The 24,469-nt window shown below is 47.6% G+C and overlaps 1 long non-coding RNA gene across 1 annotated transcript in view; it reads left to right on the top strand.

The window, feature by feature from the left end:
- Window positions 1–1,424: 1,424 nt before the first annotated feature.
- LOC134958199 (uncharacterized) overlaps window positions 1,425–24,469 on the top strand; it is a 35,310-nt gene continuing 12,265 nt past the window's right edge. The window contains exon 1 of the long non-coding RNA XR_010186903.1: window positions 1,425–1,645. This is a non-coding gene — a long non-coding RNA (uncharacterized LOC134958199). The remainder of the gene's footprint in view (window positions 1,646–24,469) is intronic.

The raw sequence follows: 24,469 nt of genomic DNA, 5'->3' as shown, positions 1-24,469 counted from the left end.
AGCTGTGTGAGCTGAGCACAGTCAGATATATATACATAGATGATGCAGCACACTGGGCTGAGCAGTGCACACAGATATGGTATGTGACTGAGTCACTGTGTATCGTTTTTTTCAGGCAGAGAACGGATATATTAAATAAAACTGCACTGTCTGGTGGTCACTGTGGTCAGTCACTAGTAAACTCTGCACTCTCTACACTTCTACAGTACTCCTAAGCTCCAGTAAATCAGGTCAATCTCTCTCTCTCTCTCTCTCTTCTAATCTAAATGGAGAGGACGCCAGCCACGTCCTCTCCCTATCAATCTCAATGCACGTGTGAAAATGGCGGCGACGCGCGGCTCCTTATATAGAATCCGAGTCTCGCGAGAATCCGACAGCGTCATGATGACGTTCGGGCGCGCTCGGGTTAACCGAGCAAGGCGGGAAGATCCGAGTCGCTCGGACCCGTGAAAAAAAACATGAAGTTCGTGCGGGTTCGGATTCAGAGAAACCGAACCCGCTCATCTCTAGTTAAAGCTTGTCTATGGTAACTGTAGCGCTGGAAGACAGAGCAGTACCAATTACTCGGGATAGCTGGGTCTCAAAGTAATACCAGCTATTCAGGCTTATACTCTGGGATACGGAGCAGAACCAGCTGCACAGGATTGCTGGGATGCAGAGCAGTACTGGCTACTTAGACTTTGGTGCTGTGATGCAGAGCAGGACCAGCTATGCAGTATTTCCGGGATGTGGAGCAGTACCTGCAACATAGACTTTGATGCTACGATGTGGAACAGGACCAGCTATATGTGGGAAGCCGATCACTGTGGCCGCAGAGGGGGGAGATGGACGGAGACCTGCAGCCATCAGCAAGGGACTGCTGATGCACCAGGACAGAGCGGAAGAGGTGAGAGAGTGCCCAGCTGGGCAGCGATATGTGCGCTCTCTTTGTGACACTCATTTCTCATGACTCCACTTCCATTCCAGATCCAGTCTCCTATTCTAGAGTAACTTTTGCAACTGAAAAAAAGATCCATATTCTGAAAATTTGCCCACACACAGTGGGAAACATTGCAACTTCAGACAAAACAAACAAACAAACAAATAGCTTTTCGGTCTGACCCTGAATAAGGTCCTGTGTGTGTCTGTGCTGTCAGCATGCTAAAGGGCTATACAGTGGTACTTACACTTACAGTATGCTAGGATAGAGCTTATCAATCTCTCGGTCTTAGAACAAAGCAGGCATATAGACGCTGGGACCTCAGTCATGAAGTTACCAAGTCACTTTCCCAACTGCTTTCTCATCAATTTACAGATTTTCATGAGGTGCCGTTTTTGTTAGAAAGATCTGGGTTTCCTTCCATGTGTTTTGAACTGATATGAAAAAGGAAATCCGTAGTGGTATCCTGTTCTCCCCCCTTTACTTTATAAAGAAAAGGAAGAGAGGAGGTTTGTGCTTGTTGGTTGTATAGATCAGGATTACTGTAACCAGTGCAGAGGCTGAAGTTATTTCTCCAAATGACACTCTCAAGCTTCTAAGTTATCACAGAGGACGGGTATCTTAATATCAGCAGCTGATGACATACTCCAGACACGTCTGAAAATGCTCTGCCCTGGATTTGGATATATACTATTAATGGCCTACATGGGAATGGTAGCAGCACAGGTGAGTTGGCTGAATATGGCAACATCCTCATGTTTTCATTCATATTTAAAGACAAATGTAACCGGACGGAGTCATGTTTCTTGTCTTCTGCATTACAACAGGCATTGTGCAACAGTTGCTACATTTTGTGGGAAACTATATGGCCTATTTATATATTGTGGCCCAGTGTGCAGCTAGTGCTATACTTGATTTTGATGTGCGAGGAATTTAGTTTTAAGGCAAATAAATTCAGTAAATGCTTGTAAGATTTCAGACACTTTTCAAATGTTGACTCAAAACGATAATGAGAAAATATATCCTTGTGTATACATGTTTAATTGTATGTTTTAATCAATTTGAAGAAGGTGTTACTTATCTACAGTGGAGAGATGGTTATTTAAAAAAAAAAAAAAATAATAATTCTAGTTTCTATCAATAGCAATACCAAAAACTTGCATTTTGGGGTATATTTATCAAAACAGGACTGCAGACCTGCGACGGCCGGAGGGGAGGGGGGTTTCCCTGACAATGAGCAGAACCCTTGACAACAAGCAGGTACCGTGGGGGAGGAAGGGGGGTGCCTGAAACTATTTTACAGTTACGCCACTGCACATTTTGCATTATTTTATGTTTAATGGCTATGTATCGATTGCCAAATGAATGAAATCTCCTGCAAAGGCTAAATAGCTGTGGAGACTGCAGTTCCCATTCTACTCTAGGGGCTATAGTCTAATCCTTATGTATCAAGCACCAAAGGTTGGTCCAGAAGGCTACCACCATCCTCAGATGTTGGTAGCCGCCTTTATGGCTATGGAGTATTTTTAAAGGCGAGGGATCCTACGATCTGAGCTGACACTGTGTGCATGTGCAGTATCAGAATGTAATGAGTCTTTTAAAAACAAAAGTGTTGGGAAGTAATTCACAGTAATTCGAAAGCTCTGCCCATGTCTACTACATGTATACATTTTAGTACATAGCGGGTATAATCATGTAAAAAAAAGATTATTCCTAGTATGATATGGACTGATAATAATCACGGCACTGCATAGGGGCCCTTACGTGCCAGAAATGGCGGTCTATACTGATGTAGTTAGAGTTTGCTGTGGTGTGAACCGCAATGCTTGTGTAATAATGTGAAAAACATGAATAGCCCAGAAGCTTACCATTAGGCTAAAACCTTTTATACTTGATCTGCCGGCTGATCAGTAATTACTGTGAACACGTCCAGTAATGCACATTATAGGGGATCCGATAAGGATCCCGATGTTCGGGGTGCGGGCAGTTGAAATACTGATGCCGGAATCCCAACACTGCTCGGAATGCTGGCGCCGGCATCCCGAATGAGATCACAATCCTGGCGCCGACATCCTGACAACTGGGATCCCGAACTAGTGACTGCTGGGTCGCAGGAGAGGTAAGCCGTGGAGGGGGAGGGGGGTGTCTAGGTTTAGGCTGCGAGGGGTGGGTTAGGGAAAGGCTGCAGGTAGTGGGGGGTGTTAGGTTTAGGCACTCCGGTGGGGGTTAGGGTTAGGCTGCGGGGGGAGGGAGGGTTTGGTTTAAGCTGCGGGAAGGGGAGGTTAGGGTTAGGCACCACCGGGGAGGGTTAGCATACTTACCCGACCTCTGTCTGGATTCTAAATATCAGGATGCCACAGTTGGTATTCTGACCGTCGGCTTCCCGACCGCTGGCATTTCAGCCCCAACTGCATTACAGAGCTGATGCAGCAGGGTCCATGCAAATAGAGCCGATACAGGGTCCATGCAAATGGAGCTGATGCAGGGTCTATGCAAATAGAGCCGATACAGGGTCCATGCAAATAGAGCCGATACAGGGTCCATGCAAATAGAGCTGATGCAGGGTCCATACAAATAGAGCCGATGCAGGGTCTATGCAAATAGAGCCGATACAGGGTCCATGCAAATAGAGCCGATACAGGGTCCATGCAAATAGAGCCAATGCAGGGTCCATGCCAATAGAGCTGATGCTGGGTCCATGCAAATAGAGCCGATACAGGGTCCATGCAGATAGAGCCAATGCAGGGTCCATGCCAATAGAGCTGATACAGGGTCCATGCAAATAGAGCTGATGCAGGGTCCATGCAAATAGAGCTGATACAGGGTCCATGCAAATAGAGCTGATACAGGGTCCATGCAAATAGAGCTGATACAGGGTCCATGCAGATAGAGCTGATGCAGGGTCCATGCAAATAGAGCTGATGCAGGGTCCATGCAAATAGAGCTGATACAGGGTCCATGCAAATAGAGCTGATGCAGGGTCCATGTAAATAGAGCTGATGCAGGGTCTATGCAAACAGAGCCGATACAGGGTCCATGCAAATAGAGCCGATACAGGGTCCATGCAAATAGAGCTGATGTAGGGTCCATACAAATAGAGCCGATACAGGGTCCATGCAAATAGAGCTGATACAGGGTCCATGCAAATAGAGCTGATACAGGGTCCATGCAGATAGAGCTGATGCAGGGTCCATGCAAATAGAGCTGATGCAGGGTCCATGCAAATAGAGCTGATACAGGGTCCATGCAAATAGAGCTGATGCAGGGTCCATGTAAATAGAGCTGATGCAGGGTCTATGCAAATAGAGCCGATACAGGGTCCATGCAAATAGAGCCGATACAGGGTCCATGCAAATAGAGCTGATGCAGGGTCCATACAAATAGAGCCGATACAGGGTTCATGCAAATAGAGCTGATGCAGGGTCTATGCAAATAGAGCCGATACAGGGTCCATGCAAATAGAGCCGATACAGGGTCCATGCAAATAGAGCCGATACAGGGTCCATGCAAATAGAGCCAATGCAGGGTCCATGCCAATAGAGCTGATGCTGGGTCCATGCAAATAGAGCCGATACAGGGTCCATGCAGATAGAGCCAATGCAGGGTCCATGCCAATAGAGCTGATACAGGGTCCATGCAAATAGAGCTGATGCATTGTCCATGCAAATAGAGCTGATACAGGGTCCATGCAAATAGAGCTGATGCAGGGTCCATGCAAATAGAGCTGATACAGGGTCCATGCAGATAGAGCTGATGCAGGGTCCATGCAAATAGAGCTGATGCAGGGTCCATGCAAATAGAGCTGATACAGGGTCCATGCAAATAGAGCTGATGCAGGGTCCATGCAAATAGAGCTGATGCAGGGTCCATGCAAATAGAGCTGATGCAGGGTCCATGCAAATAGAGCCGATACAGGGTCCATGCAAATAGAGCTGATGCAAGGTCCATGCAAATAGAGCTGATGCAGGGTCCATGCAAATAGAGCCAATGCAGGGTCCATGCCAATAGAGCTGATGCTGGGTCCATGCAAATAGAGCCGATACAGGGTCTATGCAGATAGAGCCAATGCAGGGTCCATGCCAATAGAGCTGATACAGGGTCCATGCAAATAGAGCTGATACAGGGTCCATGCAAATAGAGCTGATACAGGGTCCATGCAAATAGAGCTGATGCAGGGTCCATGCAAATAGAGCTGATGCAGGGTCCATGCAAATAGAGCTGATACAGGGTCCATGCAAATAGAGCCGATACAGGGTCCATGCAAATAGAGCCGATACATGGTCCATGCAAATAGAGCTGATGCAGGGTCCATGCAAATAGAGCCGATACAGGGTCCATGCAAATAGAGCTGATGCAAGGTCCATGCAAATAGAGCTGATGCAGGGTCCATGCAAATAGAGCCAATGCAGGGTCCATGCCAATAGAGCCGATGCTGGGTCCATGCAAATAGAGCCGATACAGGGTCTATGCAGATAGAGCCAATGCAGGGTCCATGCAAATAGAGCTGATACAGGGTCCATGCAAATAGAGCTGATGCAGGGTCCATGCAAATAGTAGAGATGAGCGCCTGAAATTTTTCGGGTTTTGTGTTTTGGTTTTGGGTTCGGTTCCGCGGCCGTGTTTTGGGTTCGAACGCGTTTTGGCAAAACCTCACCGAATTATTTTTGTCGGATTCGGGTGTGTTTTGGATTCGGGTGTTTTTTTCCAAAAACACTAAAAAACAGCTTAAATCATAGAATTTGGGGGTCATTTTGATCCCAAAGTATTATTAACCTCAAAAACCATAATTTACACTCATTTTCAGTCTATTCTGAATACCTCACACCTCACAATATTATTTTTAGTCCTAAAATTTGCACCGAGGTCGCTGTGTGAGTAAGATAAGCGACCCTACTGGCCGACACAAACACCGGGCCCATCTAGGAGTGGCACTGCAGTGTCACGCAGGATGTCCCTTCCAAAAAACCCTCCCCAAACAGCACATGACGCAAAGAAAAAAAGAGGCGCAATGAGGTAGCTGTGTGAGTAAGATTAGCGACCCTAGTGGCCGACACAAACACCGGGCCCATCTAGGAGTGGCACTGCAGTGTCACGCAGGATGGCCCTTCCAAAAAACCCTCCCCAAACAGCACATGACGCAAAGAAAAAAAGAGGCGCAATGAGGTAGCTGTGTGAGTAAGATTAGCGACCCTAGTGGCCGACACAAACACCGGGCCCATCTAGGAGTGGCACTGCAGTGTCACGCAGGATGGCCCTTCCAAAAAACCCTCCCCAAACAGCACATGACGCAAAGAAAAAAAGAGGCGCAATGAGGTAGCTGACTGTGTGAGTAAGATTAGCGACCCTAGTGGCCGACACAAACACCGGGCCCATCTAGGAGTGGCACTGCAGTGTCACGCAGGATGTCCCTTCCAAAAAACCCTCCCCAAACAGCACATGACGCAAAGAAAAAAAGAGGCGCAATGAGGTAGCTGTGTGAGTAAGATTAGCGACCCTAGTGGCCGACACAAACACCGGGCCCATCTAGGAGTGGCACTGCAGTGTCACGCAGGATGTCCCTTCCAAAAAACCCTCCCCAATCAGCACATGATGCAAAGAAAAAGAAAAGAAAAAAGAGGTGCAAGATGGAATTATCCTTGGGCCCTCCCACCCACCCTTATGTTGTATAAACAAAACAGGACATGCACACTTTAACCAACCCATCATTTCAGTGACAGGGTCTGCCACACGACTGTGACTGATATGACGGGTTGGTTTGGACCCCCCCCAAAAAAGAAGCAATTAATCTCTCCTTGCACAAACTGGCTCTACAGAGGCAAGATGTCCACCTCATCTTCACCCTCCGATATATCACCGTGTACATCCCCCTCCTCACAGATTATCAATTCGTCCCCACTGGAATCCACCATCTCAGCTCCCTGTGTACTTTGTGGAGGCAATTGCTGCTGGTCAATGTCTCCGCGGAGGAATTGATTATAATTCATTTTAATGAACATCATCTTCTCCACATTTTCTGGATGTAACCTCGTACGCCGATTGCTGACAAGGTGAGCGGCGGCACTAAACACTCTTTCGGAGTACACACTTGTGGGAGGGCAACTTAGGTAGAATAAAGCCAGTTTGTGCAAGGGCCTCCAAATTGCCTCTTTTTCCTGCCAGTATAAGTACGGACTGTGTGACGTGCCTACTTGGATGCGGTCACTCATATAATCCTCCACCATTCTATCAATGTTGAGAGAATCATATGCAGTGACAGTAGACGACATGTCCGTAATCGTTGTCAGGTCCTTCAGTCCGGACCAGATGTCAGCATCAGCAGTCGCTCCAGACTGCCCTGCATCACCGCCAGCGGGTGGGCTCGGAATTCTGAGCCTTTTCCTCGCACCCCCAGTTGCGGGAGAATGTGAAGGAGGAGATGTTGACAGGTCGCGTTCCGCTTGACTTGACAATTTTGTCACCAGCAGGTCTTTCAACCCCAGCAGACCTGTGTCTGCCGGAAAGAGAGATCCAAGGTAGGCTTTAAATCTAGGATCGAGCACGGTGGCCAAAATGTAGTGCTCTGATTTCAACAGATTGACCACCCGTGAATCCTTGTTAAGCGAATTAAGGGCTGCATCCACAAGTCCCACATGCCTAGCGGAATCGCTCCGTGTTAGCTCCTTCTTCAATGCCTCCAGCTTCTTCTGCAAAAGCCTGATGAGGGGAATGACCTGACTCAGGCTGGCAGTGTCTGAACTGACTTCACGTGTGGCAAGTTCAAAGGGCATCAGAACCTTGCACAACGTTGAAATCATTCTCCACTGCACTTGAGACAGGTGCATTCCATCTCCTATATCGTGCTCAATTGTATAGGCTTGAATGGCCTTTTGCTGCTCCTCCAACCTCTGAAGCATATAGAGGGTTGAATTCCACCTCGTTACCACTTCTTGCTTCAGATGATGGCAGGGCAGGTTCAGTAGTTTTTGGTGGTGCTCCAGTCTTCTGTACGTGGTGCCTGTACGCCGAAAGTGTCCCGCAATTTTTCTGGCCACCGACAGCATCTCTTGCACGCCCCTGTCGTTTTTTAAAAAATTCTGCACCACCAAATTCAAGGTATGTGCAAAACATGGGACGTGCTGGAATTTGCCCATATTTAATGCACACACAATATTGCTGGCGTTGTCCGATGCCACAAATCCACAGGAGAGTCCAATTGGGGTAAGCCATTCCGCGATGATCTTCCTCAGTTGCCGTAAGAGGTTTTCAGCTGTGTGCGTATTCTGGAAAGCGGTGATACAAAGCGTAGCCTGCCTAGGAAAGAGTTGGCGTTTGCGAGATGCTGCTACTGGTGCCGCCGCTGCTGTTCTTGCGGCGGGAGTCCATACATCTACCCAGTGGGCTGTCACAGTCATATAGTCCTGACCCTGCCCTGCTCCACTTGTCCACATGTCCGTGGTTAAGTGGACATTGGGTACAGCTGCATTTTTTAGGACACTGGTGACTCTTTTTCTGAGGTCTGTGTACATTTTCGGTATCGCCTGCCTAGAGAAATGGAACCTAGATGGTATTTGGTACCGGGGACACAGTACCTCCAACAAGTCTCTAGTTGGCTCTGCAGTAATGATGGATACCGGAACCACGTTTCTCACCACCCAGGATGCCAAGGCCTCAGTTATCCGCTTTGCAGTAGGATGACTGCTGTGATATTTCATCTTCCTCGCAAAGGACTGTTGAACAGTCAATTGCTTGCTGGAAGTAGTACAAGTGGGCTTACGACTTCCCCTCTGGGATGACCATCGACTCCCAGCGGCAACAACAGCAGCGCCAGCAGCAGTAGGCGTTACACGCAAGGATGCATCGGAGGAATCCCAGGCAGGAGAGGACTCGTCAGACTTGCCAGTGACATGGCCTGCAGGACTATTGGCATTCCTGGGGAAGGAGGAAATTGACACTGAGGGAGTTGGTGGGGTGGTTTGCGTGAGCTTGGTTACAAGAGGAAGGGATTTACTGGTCAGTGGACTGCTTCCGCTGTCACCCAAAGTTTTTGAACTTGTCACTGACTTATTATGAATGCGCTGCAGGTGACGTATAAGGGAGGATGTTCCGAGGTGGTTAACGTCCTTACCCCTACTTATTACAGCTTGACAAAGGGAACACACGGCTTGACACCTGTTGTCCGCATTTCTGGTGAAATACCTCCACACCGAAGAGCTGATTTTTTTGGTATTTTCACCTGGCATGTCAACGGCCATATTTCTCCCACGGACAACAGGTGTCTCCCCGGGTGCCTGACTTAAACAAACCACCTCACCATCAGAATCCTCCTGGTCAATTTCCTCCCCAGCGCCAGCAACACCCATATCCTCCTCATCCTGGTGTACTTCAACACTGACATCTTCAATCTGACTATCAGGAACTGGACTGCGGGTGCTCCTTCCAGCACTTGCAGGGGGCGTGCAAATGGTGGAAGGCGCATGCTCTTCACGTCCAGTGTTGGGAAGGTCAGGCATCGCAACCGACACAATTGGACTCTCCTTGTGGATTTGGGATTTCAAAGAACGCACAGTTCTTTGCGGTGCTTTTGCCAGCTTGAGTCTTTTCAGTTTTCTAGCGAGAGGCTGAGTGCTTCCATCCTCATGTGAAGCTGAACCACTAGCCATGAACATAGGCCAGGGCCTCAGCCGTTCCTTGCCACTCCGTGTGGTAAATGGCATATTGGCAAGTTTACGCTTCTCCTCCGACAATTTTATTTTAGGTTTTGGAGTCCTTTTTTTTCTGATATTTGGTGTTTTGGATTTGACATGCTCTGTACTATGACATTGGGCATCGGCCTTGGCAGACGACGTTGCTGGCATTTCATCGTCTCGGCCATGACTAGTGGCAGCAGCTTCAGCACGAGGTGGAAGAGGATCTTGATCTTTCCCTAATTTTGGAACCTCAACTTTTTTGTTCTCCATATTTTATAGGCAGAACTAAAAGGCACCTCAGGTAAACAATGGAGATGGATGGATTGGATACTAGTATACAATTATGGACGGACTGCCACGGTTAGGTGGTATAAAAAAACCACGGTTAGGTGGTATATATTGTAATACAATTATGGATGGACGGACTGCCTGCCGAGTGCCGACACAGAGGTAGCCACAGCCGTGAACTACCGCACTGTACACTGGTTGATAAAGAGATAGTAGTATACTCGTAACAACTAGTATGACTGACTATGACGGTATAAAGAATGAAAAAAAAACCACGGTTAGGTGGTATATATTATAATACAATTATGGATGGACGGACTGCCTGCCGACTGCCGACACAGAGGTAGCCACAGCCGTGAACTACCGCACTGTACACTGGTTGATAAAGAGATAGTAGTATACTCGTAACAACTAGTATGACACTATGACGGTATAAAGAATGAAAAAAAAACCACGGTTAGGTGGTATATATTATAATACAATTATGGATGGACGGACTGCCTGCCGAGTGCCGACACAGAGGTAGCCACAGCCGTGAACTACCGCACTGTACACTGGTTGATAAAGAGATAGTAGTATACTCGTAACAACTAGTATGACTGACTATGACGGTATAAAGAATGAAAAAAAAACCACGGTTAGGTGGTATATATTATAATACAATTATGGATGGACGGACTGCCTGCCGACTGCCGACACAGAGGTAGCCACAGCCGTGAACTACCGCACTGTACACTGGTTGATAAAGAGATAGTAGTATACTCGTAACAACTAGTATGACACTATGACGGTATAAAGAATGGAAAAAAAACCACGGTTAGGTGGTATATATTATAATACAATTATGGATGGACGGACTGCCTGCCGACTGCCGACACAGAGGTAGCCACAGCCGTGAACTACCGCACTGTACACTGGTTGATAAAGAGATAGTAGTATACTCGTAACAACTAGTATGACACTATGACGGTATAAAGAATGAAAAAAAAACCACGGTTAGGTGGTATATATTATAATAATACAATTATGGATGGACGGACTGCCTGCCGACTGCCGACACAGAGGTAGCCACAGCCGTGAACTACCGCACTGTACACTGGTTGATAAAGAGATAGTAGTATACTCGTAACAACTAGTATGACTATGACGACGGTATAAAGAAAGAAAAAAAAATACCACGGTTAGGTGGTATATAATTATACAATTATGGATGGACGGACTGCCTGCCGAGTGCCGACTGCCGACACAGAGGTAGCCACAGCCGTGAACTACCGCACTGTACTGTGTCTGCTGCTAATATAGACTGGTTGATAAAGAGATAGTATACAACAATATACTACTATACTGGTGGTCAGGCACTTGTCACCACTAGTCACACTGGCAGTGGCACTCCTGCAGCAAAAGTGTGCACTGTTTAATTTTAAATTAATATAATATTATGTACTCCTGGCTCCTGCTATAACAACCTGCAGTGCTCCCCAGTCTCCCCCACAATTATTATAAGCTTTTATACATTGATGTGCAGCACACTGGGCTGAGCTGAGTGCACACAGACTGAGTCACACTGTGTGACTGCTGTGTATCGTTTTTTTCAGGCAGAGAACGGATATAGCAGAGAACGGATATATTAAATAAAAGTTAACTTAACAACAACTGCACTGGTCACTGTGGTAAACTCTGTCTGCACAATCTCTCTCTCTCTCTCTCTCTTCTAATCTATTCTAATGGAGAGGACGCCAGCCACGTCCTCTCCCTATCAATCTCAATGCACGTGTGAAAATGGCGGCGACGCGCGGCTCCTTATATAGAATCCGAGTCTCGCGAGAATCCGACAGCGTCATGATGACGTTCGGGCGCGCTCGGGTTAACCGAGCAAGGCGGGAAGATCCGAGTCGCTCGGACCCGTGAAAAAAAAAGTGAAGTTCGTGCGGGTTCGGATTCAAAGAAACCGAACCCGCTCATCTCTAGCAAATAGAGCTGATGCAGGGTCCATGCAAATAGAGCTGATACAGGGTCCATGCAAATAGAGCTGATGCAGGGTCCATGCAAATAGAGCTGATACAGGGTCCATGCAAATAGAGCTGATGCAGGGTCCATGCAAATAGAGCCGATACAGGGTCCATGCGCCTGCTCTGAATATAATATACTGTAGTAGTATGCCCTTGCTCTGCTCAGCTCTATCCATTCTTCTTGCTCCACACTGCAGTGCATTTTGGCAGATATCTGCACAACTCCTATATATACAGACAATTTGATAATGAACCACTTTATATTACACTGTATTTTACTTGACAGATATCCTCAGTATTGTTCTGTGTAATCAGTACCAATAATTTATGTGTAGTGAATAGGAACCAATCAGGTTCAACTTTGCTAATAAAGATTGGATATATGTAATGCCAGTCATAAAATCTAGTCCTGACTGGACCTATTTAATACTTTTTAAAATTCATGTACCAGATTAAATTGATGTGTGTGTCAGGCAATGGAGAGTTGAAGTTTGGTGTGAGCCTCACTCTTGGTTATATAAAGGCTGCTTCATATGGTTTCTAAGTGTACAGCATTATAATCAATGACTGAATTATGGTGAATCTGACTCAATATAGATTATATCAGCGGTACCCAAACTTTCTTGATCATGGTGCCCTAGCGTACCAGCCTTTTTGTCACAGCATCACTCAGCCAAAAGTTTCTTATTGAGAAATTCAGCAAAAATATTAAATTGAGTAAATTGTGCTTAGGTTCAGTTATGTGGAGATGGACAGGGATGCGTTTCTGTTTGTCCATGTATTTTATGATTTGCAGCCACCAACACTGGGGTACCCTCTGGCACCGAGGCATGCCACTGCATCCAGTTTGGGAGCCACTGAACTACATAATTGGAGCTATGGTTCTCAGACCATAGTATAGGAAATGACGGAACCCAGAGAGATGCAGCAACTTACTACTATTTAATTAAGCGAATGTATGTAGTCTATCAGAGTGCCTGACTTCAGCACATCACTTGAGCTAATATGTTGTAAGTGGAATAAAGCACTTTCATTAAGTGATTACTAGAAACAATAGAAGATTCTACATAATTACATAGAAACAAACACTTAACTCCGGCACTCCAGACGTCCCTTCGGACCAGCTTGCTGAGGTGCCTTCCCCCGGGGGGTCACCCCAATGCACAAACAGGAATAACGAGGCGGCACTCAGAGACTTGCAAAAAACATCAAATGTGTATTAAGTGCTGTCAACGTTTCGGGGACCACCTCCCCTTCGTCAGGATAACTACAACAGTGTATAAATCAAACTTATATAGCAATGAACTTACCCCCCTTGCATGATTCCCCACGCTCGTTCTCCTCTGGCCACGCCATTCGGTCGTCCCGTTCGGCGTCACCGCTCGCATCAGCGGAACCGGAAGTGACGTCGCGGCTCCCTCCTGTGTGGCCATGGAGACACTATAAACAAAACAACAAATGTAAAAACACAAGTGTCAATTTAGAAGACTGCTACATCAAATGCGTTGCAGAAAAGATGTGTACATAATCTTACCACAAAAACAACAACATGATTGCCAATACATAAGAAAATATAAATAAAAAAATATGCAAACAAATTAAAAAAATACATGATACTGCTATTATTCATGAGAATATGTGCTTCAATGTGATATGCTAGAACAAGCAGACTTGATCATGTAAATGTAAAGTGCATGCAAGTACCGTATCTAGTGACCAAAAGGACTGTGGCACGCCAAGATCGATGTAGGTAAAATATCACTAGTGAATGTAAACCTACAGATAGTTAGAAAACCTAAACTGACTCTGTTTTTATACCCCTATTGCAACTAGACTAAAAATAAATGAGCAGACCTTATGTGTCACAAAGGGCACTCCCTATTTATAGAAAATTAATGAGACCTAGGCTATCATTGAGCCCACCCGGTTTAAGGGTATTGAGTCTATGTATCCACATGGACTCAAGTTGAAGAAGTTTTTTACCCCTATTGCCCCCACGAGGAGACTCAGGGACATGATCTATTATACGGTGTTTGAACGTGGCAATACTGTGTCTGTGTTCTACAAAATGTTTGGCTACTGGCTGTTCCCCATTCCCAGATGCCAATGCATTCCTTATAGCGAGTCTGTGTTGGGCCATCCTCACCTTGAATTGACATTCGGTCTTTCCGATGTAATAACGTCCACATGGACAAATGATGGCATATACCACGAATTTGGAAGTGCAGGTGAGGGGCCATCTGATGTTGAATTTTTTCCCGGAAAATGGATGCGAAATGTTATCGCCAGGAGACATGTGGGTGCACGTAGTGCACCCTGTGCACTTAAAGCAGCCGTTTCTGCGGGTCATAAAGTGTCTAGGAGGAGGTGTCTTAAACCTGGCCATGTCAGTCTTAACTACCATGTCTCTGATGTTGCGGCCTCTGGTGTAACTGGGCATAACCCTCATATCTCGAAATACTTTTAAATCGGGGTCTGTAGACACTATTGGCCATAATTGGCGCAACTTTTTAGAGTTTTGTTCGCTGTTCACATTCAATTCTTTGACCCACGGGATGACTCTGGACATATCCCGTGTCTGGGTGGTCTTTAGTAACTCCTCCCTATTTTTAGCTGCCGCCTTTTGTCTGGCTGTACGAAGGAGGTCTCGAGGATAACCTCTTTTGACAAACCTCTGCTCCATTTCTTCCAGCTGTGCATCTCTCACTGTGCTGTTGCTGTTCACCCTACACACCCTCAGGAATTGGGAAAATGGCAGCCCCTGTACCGTAGATCTGGGGTGGAAACTGTCAAACCTCAAGATTGTGTTACGATCTGATGGTTTTTTGTAAAGACTCATCTCCACTAACCCTGCTCTGAGATTCAGTTGGATGTCTAAAAAACAAATCTCAGTGCTACTAAAACTCATGGTTAGTTTCACGGGGCTGTCTGTTGAATTATGTGTCGTCACAAGATCATGCAGATCTTGCACATCACCTCTCCAAAATAATAGCAGATCGTCTATGTACCTATAGTAGACAAACAATCTTTGAGCTATTGAAGGATTAGTAAAAAATAGCGCCCGCTCCACCTCCCACATATACGCATTGGCGAACGAGGGTGCCACGGCCGACCCCATGGCACACCCCGTTCGCTGTCTGTAGAAGACGCCATCAAACATGAAAAAATTGTGTGATAAAGTGAACCGTAGTAACGAAATGAAAAAATCTATGTCAGGACCTAAATATGCACTGTTACCCATGATCAACTGCCTCACTGCCTGTAAACCCTGCTCGTGCGGAATGCACGTGTATAGGCTTGTGACGTCTATAGTGGCCAGAGTAACATCATCTGGTACTTGATTTATCTGTAACAACCTTTGTAATAACATACTCGAATCTTTCAGATGGGTAAAAGTACCCTGTATGCAGGGCTGTAAATATGTATCAAGGTATATTGCTAAAGGCTCGCACAGAGAACCCCGGGCAGAAATGATTGGTCTCCCCGGGGGTCTCTGTGCGTCCTTATGTACCTTGGGGATGGTATAAAACAGAGGAATGACAGGCCACTCAGAGGATAACTTTTGTGCAATACTGGTGCTAATAATGCCCTCCTCTCTGGCCTTCTGTAGCAACTCAGTCAATTCAGCCTGATACAGCTTAGTAGGATCTTTGGGTAACATGCAGTTCACGGTGTCGGTCTCCTGTTTTTATTTGGGTATTTTTGTTCCAGTAGTACTACAGGTACCAGCGGGCCCGTTTTTCTCCCGCATGCTGGTACTTGTGGTTCTCCAAGTACCAGCTTGCGGGGGAGGCTTGCTGGGACTTGTAGTACTACTGGAAAAAACAATATTCTGACATTTTTCACAAGGCTATCAGCCTCCCATCCGCAGCCCATTGGATGGGGGGACAGCCTCGGGCTTCACCCCTGGCCCTTGGGTGGCTGGGGGGGGGGACCCCTTGATTGAAGGGGTCCCCACTCCCCCAGGGTACCCCGGCCAGGGGTGACTAGTTGGATATTTAATGCCACGGCCGCAGGGCGCTGTATAAAAGTGACCCCCGGCTGTGGCATTAACTGTCCAGCTAGTGGAACCCGATGCTGGTGTATAAAATACGGGGGACCCCTACTCTTTTTGTCCCCCGTATTTTTTGCACCAGCATCAGGTGCAGAGCCCGGTGCTGGTTTTAAAAATACGGGGGATCCCCTGTCAATTTTTACCCCGCATTTTTAGAACCAGGACCAGCTCGAAGAGCCCGAGGCTGGTTATGTTATGATTCCCGTACTCCAGACCAGAGGAGATCTAATGGCAGAGGTCTGAGTACTGGGAAGATTTGCTGGTTGTGGGAGCAGGAGAGCCTAGTAACCCCTGGCGCCCTAACTCCGTTGTCTCGCCCGTGTTATCAGAAATCCCCTGCGAGACTATGGTTGCTTGAGCCCATGGCAGCCGCGTTCGAAGGGCGGATTATGTCTGCCCAACCCCGATGCCCCCTCAGGTCTTAATGGGAGACAAAGGGAAATCCGAGACAGGGTGATAACAAGGGGCCCTCTGACTAAGCAACCAGGCCAGGGGTTACAAGCTAACTAACTTAAACCAAGGTATGTGCGGACTAGCCGCCAGGGAAAAGGACAACCAAAGATCCACTGATCCGTTACTCCTATCCAGCACCGCTGGATACCAGAGTGGATCTGTGGGAGCGGAATCCTCCGCAAAAGCTCCAGAACACAAATAAACTAAATAATAAACAGTAAGCGGACAAGCCGCAACACACGGCTGCGCCGCGACTCACGAACACCACAGGATGTTAAAGGTGCTCGGTCAGACTCCAGGAATAGATGACAAATATCCGAGTACAGGACCACTGAGGACAGGAACAACCGGATTGAGCAGGACTGGAAACTCTCTGCAACTGACAAAGGCAAACAGGAAGCTATCACCGGCGTCTGTGAAAAGTCCAAAGGGTGCTTATAAGTGTGAGCTCCCCAATCAGGAGCCAAACTGGGTCATCACAATTAATGCCGTGCAGCTTGCATGCTGCACGGCCAGCACACCATGATACAATCAGAACAGACCCAGCAACGGGGAACGCGGCCCGAACGTGGCGTCCCCGTTGCTAGGGTCAGAGCGGCTCCGTGCGCCCGGTGTCTAGCGTTGCCAGGGAGCCGGCGGCTGTACGCGCACGGCGTCCCTGGTTGCTAGGCGCCGGGCCGCACCGACGAGCGGACCCCGGCGCCTAACAGTACCCCCCCCTTGAGGAGGGGTCAAGGAACCCCTAAAGCCAGGTTTCTGAGGAAATTCTCGAAAAAATGCCCTTTTGAGCCTCGGGGCATGAAGATCCTCATCCAGGACCCAAGACCTTTCCTCTGGCCCATAACCTCTCCAATGTACCAAAAAATAAAGCCGACCCCGGGACAACTTGGAATCGAGAACCTTCTCCACTAAGAACTCCTGCTGACCCTGTACATTTATAGGTGATCTCCCCTGAGATATTTTACGAGGAAATCTACTGGACGAAACATATGGTTTCAGCAATGAGCAATGGAAGGTATTTCCGATCCGTAAAGTTTTTGGTAAACGTAACCGGAAAGCAACTGGATTGACTTTTTTGATAATGTGAAATGGTCCAATAAATTTAGGACCCAATCTGGCTGAGGTTTGTCGAAGTTTAATGTTGCGAGTCGACAACCACACCTTATCTCCTACTTTAAAAGTGCACGGCCGCCGGAGCCTGTCAGAAAATCTTTTTTCCCGGAATGCCGCTTTTCTGAGAGCCAGGTGCACTTTTCTCCAAATAAGTTTAAGATGAGAGGTCAGGGCCAGTGAGGAGACAGAGGAATGTTGAAAAAATGAATTAGCTCTGGGGTGAAAACCAAAAACTGCAAAAAATGGAGACACATTGGTGGAAGAATGACAGGCATTATTATAAGCAAACTCCGCCAATGGAAGAAACTCCGACCAGTCATTTTGGAGTTTGGCCGAGTACAAACGCAAATATTGTTTTAGAGATTGATTAACTCGCTCAGTCTGCCCATTGGATTGGGGATGATAGCCGGACGTTAAAGATAACTTCATCTTTAATGAAGCACAAAAAGACTTCCAAAATTGTGCAATGAATTGTGGACCCCGATCAGAAACAATATCAGTGGGTAAGCCATGGAGTCTGAAAACATGGCGGAGGAACAAGACTGCCAATCCCTGGGCAGATGGCAATCGGGGAAGAGCAATGAAATGGGCCATTTTACTAAAACGGTCCACTACCACCCATATGACTCGGCATCCGGCTGACAGAGGGAGGTCCACCACAAAATCCATGGAGATATGCGACCATGGCCTAAGAGGAACATTCAAGGGCATAAGTTGACCGATGGGTAAAGAACGGGGAACTTTATGCTGTGCACAGACCTGACACGAAAAAACAAACTCTTTAATGTCTTTGGAAAGACCAGGCCACCATACTGAGCGGGAGACTAATTCCAAAGTCTTAGCGATTCCCGGATGCCCGGCAACTTTGCTATCATGAAACTCCGTCAAAACAGTTGCTCTCAAAAACTCAGGGACAAAAAGACGACCAGCAGGAGTATTTCCAGGAGCTTGATGTTGAAGCAGCTTTAACTGGGTAAATACATCCTGTGTGAGGCCTGCCCGAATGGTTGAGGACGGCAGTATGGGAGTAACAGGACTGTTGTCTTGAACTGGAAGAAAACTGCGTGACAGGGCATCTGCCTTAGTATTCTTGGAACCTGGCCTGAAGGTGATAATGAATTTGAAACGAGTAAAAAATAAAGCCCAACGAGCCTGCCGGGCATTCAGTCGCTTAGCTGATTCAATGTATTGAAGATTTTTGTGATCAGTCAAAACTGAAATAGTATGAGTCGCTCCTTCAAGCCAATGTCTCCACTCCTCGAAAGCCCATTTAATAGCCAGCAATTCCCGGTTACCAACATCGTAGTTGGATTCTGCAGATGAGAATTTCCTGGACATAAAGGCACAAGGATGTAATTCAAGGGAATCCGGATCCTTCTGAGATAGGATAGCCCCCACTCCAACCTCCGAGGCATCAACCTCAACAATGAAAGGCAATTCTGGGTTGGGATGTCTGAGGACAGGGGCTGAGACAAAGGCTTGTTTCAAGGCCTGAAAAGATAACTCAGCTTCACGTGACCAATTGGTAGGATCTGCTCCCTTCTTAGTTAGTGCCACAATGGGAGCAACTAGGTCAGAGAAAGAGTGAATAAATCTTCTATAGTAGTTCGCAAACCCTAAAAAGCGCTGAATTGCTTTTAAGTTGGTGGGTTGCGCCCAACTAAGGATGGCTTGGAGCTTCTTTGGTTCCATACAGAATCCCCGAGGGGAAATAATGTACCCTAAAAAGGATACCTCCGTAACATGAAATTCACACTTCTCCAGCTTGGCATACAGGTGATTTTCACGTAATTTTTTTAGAACTTGACGCACCTGGGTAACATGTTGTTCTACAGAATCAGAATATATCAAAATATCGTCTAAGTAGACTACAACGAACCTTCCAAGAAATTCACGGAGCACATCGTTAATGAGATCCTGGAAGACTGCCGGAGCGTTAGACAGGCCAAATGGCATGACCAGATACTCATAGTGGCCTGACTGAGTACTGAATGCCGTTTTCCACTCATCCCCTGACTTGATTCTGATGAGGTTATATGCTCCTCTCAGGTCAATCTTAGAAAAAATCACAGCCGAACGTAGCTGATCAAAGAGGACAGAGATCAGCGGCAGAGGGTAAGTATTCTTTACTGAGATTTTATTCAAAGCTCTAAAATCAATGCAGGGTCTGAGAGAACCATCCTTCTTCTCTACGAAGAAGAAACCTTCACTTAAAGGGGATTTGGATGGCCTGATAAATCCTTTCCCAAGGCTTTCTTTCACATACTCATTCATGGCCACAGTTTCAGGACCAGACAATGCATATAACCTTCCTTTAGGCAACGTGGCACCAGGAATTAGCTCAATGGCACAATCATAAGGCCTATGGGGAGGCAGAATATCCGCATTGCCCTTGGAAAATACATCAACAAAATCCTGGTATTCCACAGGAATGGGTGCGGGAACGGCGGCAGCTACTCGGATAGGAAGCGTAATACATTCTTTATTACAGATGGTACCCCATTGTAAGATCTCCCCCGACTGCCAATCAATGATGGGATTATGAAAGGCCAGCCAAGGGTGACCCAGAACCACAGGAACTGCTGGACAATGGGTAAGGAAAAACTCAATCTTTTCAGAATGTAGAGCTCCTACCGAAAGTAAAACAGGAGGTGTACAGAGAGAAATAACCCCATTGGACAAGGGACTCCCATCTAAACCATGCATGGTGACACACCTACCCAAGGTTAACTGAGGAATACCTAAGGCCTTGGCCCATGTTAAATCCATAAAGTTCCCTGCAGCTCCACTGTCCACAAAAGCAGAGACCGAGGAACAGAGGCTGCCAAAGGAAACTTTAGCAGGAACTAACAGTGAATTATTTGAGGAGATAAGCTGCAGACCAAAGTGAACCCCATCACAACTCACTTGGTCAGGAAGTTTCCCGACTTGTTCGGACAACTACGGGCAAAATGTCCCTTACCTCCACAGTATAAACAAAGACCAGAATTTTGCCTCCTGGTTCTTTCTTCAGGAGACAATTTGGAGAGACCTATCTGCATAGGCTCCTCCATGTCCACAGGGATGGAAAAAACACAAGGAGTAGACCCGACAGACGCTCCTTTTTCAGCCCTCCGCTCTCTGAGCCGACGATCTATCTTAATAGAGAGCTCCATGAGTTTATCGAGAGTCTCAGGAGCGGGATACTGAAGGAGACTGTCTTTAATAGATTCAGATAAGCCGAGGCGAAACTGACTGCGCAGGGCTGGGTCATTCCATCCACAGTCGTTCGACCAACGGCGAAACTCCGTACAATAAATCTCTGCGGGATTCCTACCCTGTCTGAGAGCACGCAACTGACTCTCAGCGGACGCCTCTCTATCAGGGTCGTCATACAGTAGCCCTAACGATTTTAAAAAGGCGTCTACAGACAATAAGGCTGGATCGTCTGTTTTTAAACCAAAAGCCCAGGTCTGAGGATCCCCCTGAAGCAGAGAAATAATAATTCCAACCCGCTGAGCCTCCGTACCTGAGGAGACTGGTCTTAAACGAAAATAAAGTTTACAAGACTCTTTAAAATTAAAAAACTGTTTTCTATCCCCAGAAAAACGGTCAGGCAGATGCATCTTTGGTTCAGGAATGACCCTCGGGGAAGTCCGTAACAGATCTTCCTGTGACCTCACCCGGAGGGACAGATCCTGAACCATCTGAGTAAGTTCTTGAATCTGACTAACTAGAAGCTGGCCAGGATTTGGCCCAACACCGGTGGGATTCATGAGGCCGACAAAAATCTCCCAACTGAATAAGTAAAAAAAAATCAACTCCTGTTAATTTTAATTTTCTTTTTTTGTCTGGCCAGTGATAATGTTATGATTCCCGTACTCCAGACCAGAGGAGATCTAATGGCAGAGGTCTGAGTACTGGGAAGATTTGCTGGTTGTGGGAGCAGGAGAGCCTAGTAACCCCTGGCGCCCTAACTCCGTTGTCTCGCCCGTGTTATCAGAAATCCCCTGCGAGACTATGGTTGCTTGAGCCCATGGCAGCCGCGTTCGAAGGGCGGATTATGTCTGCCCAACCCCGATGCCCCCTCAGGTCTTAATGGGAGACAAAGGGAAATCCGAGACAGGGTGATAACAAGGGGCCCTCTGACTAAGCAACCAGGCCAGGGGTTACAAGCTAACTAACTTAAACCAAGGTATGTGCGGACTAGCCGCCAGGGAAAAGGACAACCAAAGATCCACTGATCCGTTACTCCTATCCAGCACCGCTGGATACCAGAGTGGATCTGTGGGAGCGGAATCCTCCGCAAAAGCTCCAGAACACAAATAAACTAAATAATAAACAGTAAGCGGACAAGCCGCAACACACGGCTGCGCCGCGACTCACGAACACCACAGGATGTTAAAGGTGCTCGGTCAGACTCCAGGAATAGATGACAAATATCCGAGTACAGGACCACTGAGGACAGGAACAACCGGATTGAGCAGGACTGGAAACTCTCTGCAACTGACAAAGGCAAACAGGAAGCTATCACCGGCGTCTGTGAGAAGTCCAAAGGGTGCTTATAAGTGTGAGCTCCCCAATCAGGAGCCAAACTGGGTCATCACAATTAATGCCGTGCAGCTTGCATGCTGCACGGCCAGCACACCATGATACAATCAGAACAGACCCAGCAACGGGGAACGCGGCCCGAACGTGACGTCCCCGTTGCTAGGGTCAGAGCGGCTCCGTGCGCCCGGCGTCTAGCGTTGCCAGGGAGCCGGCGGCTGTACGCGCACGGCGTCCCTGGTTGCTAGGCGCCGGGCCGCACCGACGGACCCCGGCGCCTAACAGGTTATGCTTTGGAGGGGGGACCCCACGCCATTTTTTTCCGGGTTTTTCCCGTATTTTCCCGTTTTTTAAATTCGCGGCAAAATCCGGCAAATCGGCCGTTTTTCGCCCGCGGGACCGTCGAATCCGTTTTTCATTGAATATGGTGAATTCCGGCAGCCACCTGCCGGAATTCACCTGTCGAATTGTGTCGAATTAAAAAACGGCGATAATTTGCCGCGATTCGCCGTGAATTGCATATACCCCTTAGCCTCTACCACCTCTGATGGCAGGCTATTCAACATATCCACTACCCTTTTTGTGAAGTAATTTTTTCTCACATTTCCCCTGAACCTATATCCCTACAGTTTCAGTTCATGTACTGTGTTTACCTTTGCAGAATGTTTCCTTCCTGTACCTTGTTAAAACTCTTGATATACATTGTATTTGAAAGTTTCTATCATGTCCCCCCTTTCCCTTCTCTGCTCCCAACTGAAAATATTAAGATCTTTAAATCTTTCCGGGTAAGTTTTGGGCTGTAGGCCATGCATCATTTTAGTTGCCCTTCTTTGTACAGTCTTTAATGTATTGATATCCTTCTGGAGATATGGCCTCCAGAACTGAACACAGCATATTAGATGAGGCCGTACCAATGACCTATACAGCAGGGCCGGCTCCAGGCACGTTCGACTAGAGCGGCCGCGCGGGGCGCCACCCTTAATGGGCGCCGCGCGCTGGCGCCGCCATCTTTGTGCCTGGAGCCAGCCTGCAGTGCTCCCTGTATGCGGCTGTGCGGCGCCGGCGTCTGACGATAGACGCCGGGCAGCCGCGCACACGAGTTTTAGAAGAGCCGCCCGTGTCCTCAGCGGCACTCCCCCTCCCGCCACCACCGCAGGTATCGTGAAGCTGCAAGCAGTATATGGATTGGGCTCTGTGTGGGGGCACTGTGGGGGCATATCTTTCACTGTGGGGGCAATTATGTGTCTGGAAATGTGGGGGCATGTCTGCACTGTGGGGGTATATCTTTCACTGTGGGGGCGTTTATGAATCTGGCACTGTGGGGGCATATCTGTCACTGTGGGGGTATTTATATATCTGGCACTGTGGGGGCATTTATGTATCAAGCACTGTGGGGGCATTTATGTATCTGGCATTGTGGGGGCATTTATGTATCTGGCACTGTGGGGGTATATCTGCACTGTGGGGGCATTAATGTATCTGGCACTGTGGGGGCATATCTGCACTGTGGGGGCATATCTGCACTGTGGGGCATTTATGTATCTGGCGCTGTGGGGGTATATCTGCACTGTGGGGGCATTAATGTATCTGGCACTGTGGGGGCATTTATGTATCTGGCACTGAGGGGGCATATCTGCACTGTGGGGGCATTAATGTATCTGGCACTGTGGGGGCATATCTGTACTGTGGGTTCATTTATGTATCTGGCACTGTGGGGGCATTTATGTATCTGGCATTGTGGGGGCATTTATGTATCTGGCACTGTGGGGGCATTTATGTATCAGGCACTGTGGGGGGGGGGGGGGGGCATTTATGTATCTGGCATTGTGGGGGCATTAATGTATCTGGCACTGTGGGGGCATATCTGCACTGTGGGGACATTTATGTATCTGGAACTGTGGGGGCATATCTGCAGTGTGGGGGCATTTTATGTATCTGGCACTGTGGGGGCATATTGGCACTGTGGGGGCATTTATGTATCTGGAACTGTGGGGGCATTTATGTATCTGGAATGGTGGGGGCATATCTGCACTGTGGGGGCATTTTATGTATCTGGCACTGTGGGGGGCATTTATGTATCTGGCACTGTGGGGGTATATCTGCACTGTGGGGGCATTGATGTATCTGGCACTGTGGGGGCATATCTGCACTGTGGGGGCATATCTGCACTGTGGGGGCATTTATGTATCTGGCGCTGTGGGGGTATATCTGCACTGTGGGGGCATTAATGTATCTGGCACTGTGGGGGCATATCTGGCACTGTGTGGCCATTTATGTAGCTGGCACTGCTGGGGGGGCATGTCACGTGTAGCTGGCACTGCTGGGGAGCATGTCGCGTGTAGCTGGCACTGCTGGGGGGCATGTCGCGTGTAGCTGGCACTGCTGGGGGGCATGTCGCGTGTAGCTGGCACTGCTGGGGGGCATGTTATGTAGTGTTCCC

Source organism: Pseudophryne corroboree, chromosome 9 (assembly GCF_028390025.1).
Source record: "Pseudophryne corroboree isolate aPseCor3 chromosome 9, aPseCor3.hap2, whole genome shotgun sequence".
NCBI lineage: Eukaryota > Metazoa > Chordata > Amphibia > Anura > Myobatrachidae > Pseudophryne > Pseudophryne corroboree.
The sequence above is the reverse complement of the archived record's forward strand: the minus strand, read 5'-3'. Positions and strand labels throughout refer to the sequence as shown.